This window comes from Myotis brandtii, unplaced genomic scaffold, assembly GCF_000412655.1.
Source record: "Myotis brandtii unplaced genomic scaffold, ASM41265v1 scaffold2212, whole genome shotgun sequence".
In the NCBI taxonomy this organism is placed as follows: Eukaryota; Metazoa; Chordata; class Mammalia; order Chiroptera; family Vespertilionidae; genus Myotis; species Myotis brandtii.
Window position 1 is genome coordinate 31,510 of NW_005358293.1, and position 1,475 is coordinate 32,984.

The window sequence follows — 1,475 nt, forward strand, 5'->3', positions numbered from 1 at the left end:
ACACACTAGAGGCCCGGTGCATGAAATTCATGCACAGGTAGGGTCCCTAGGCCTGGCTGGCAATCAGGGCCGATCGGGGCCTGCCAGCTGCTGGCCAGGGCCTTCCTTTATTCTGCGCCACCCCCTGGTGGTCAGTGCATGTCATAGCAAGCGAGCAATCGGTCTCCCGGTCGAACTCCTTCGGGGACAATTTGCATGTTAGGCTTTTATATATAGAGATTTTTATTGATTTCAGAGAGGAAGGGAGAGGGAGAGAGAGAAACATCCATGAGGAGAGAGAATCATGGATCGGCTGCCCCCTGCACGCCCCCTACTGGGGATGGAGCCCGCAACCCAGTCCTGTGATCTTGACCGGAATCGAACCCAGGACCCTTCAGTCCGCAGGCCGACGCTCTATCCACTGATCCTAACCGGCTAGGGGCACCTTTCTAAGCATTTTTAAGCATGTGATTCAGTGGCATTAATTACTTCTTTTTTAAAAAAAAAAATTTATTTTTATTTTTCTCAAGGAGGAGGAGAGAGAAACATCCATGATGAGAATCATGGATCGGCTGCCTTCTGCACGCCCCCTACTGGGGATCGAGCCCACAACCCGGGGCATATGCCCTGGACTGTAATCGAACCCAGACCTCCGGGTTCATAGGTCGACGCTAACCACTGAGCCATGCCGGCCGGGCTGCATTAATTACTTCTAAGCGAGGATTGGCACAGCCAGCGAGGCTTTCTTGCCAAGTATTTCTCACGTGTTTTTACTCCAGGAGCGAAATGGCTGGCTTCCCAAAGAGGCCTTTGGACAAATGCTGGGGGAATGAATGCCAACGAGTCCTTCCTGGAAAATGGTATCATTGTTCCAGCCAACGGGCAAGTCCAGGCGCCTCGGGAAGCAATGGGCGGAGCTTGGCTCACTGTCCGTCCTCCGAGGGGGTCCAACTGAGTCCTTGGTCGGTCTGGCAAACAGACATCCTGTTGAATGAATGAATCAGTGAATGAATGAATGAGTGAATGAGTGAATGTGAGAGTGAGTGAGTGAATGAATGAATGAATGAGTGAGGGAATGAGTGAATCAGGGAATGAGTGAATCAGTGAATGAGTGAGTGAGTAAATGAGTGAGTAAATGAGTGAGTGAATGAATGAGTGAGGGAATGAATGAATGAGGGAATGGATGAGTGAATGAATGAGTGAATCAGTGAATGAATGAGTGAATGAGTGAGGGAATGAATGAATGAGAGAATGAATGAGTGAGGGAATGAGTGAATCAGTGAATCAGCAAATGAATGAGTGAATGAATGAGTGAGTGAATGAGTGAATCAGTGAATGAGTGAAGGAATAAATGAGTGAGGGAATGAGGGAATCAATGAATCAGCGAATGAATGAGTGAATGAGTGAGTGAGGGAATAAGTGAATGAATGAATGAAAATTGAAAGCAAGCCATTATCATTAGTACAATGTATCCTGGGGGGGTGGGGGGTGGCGGT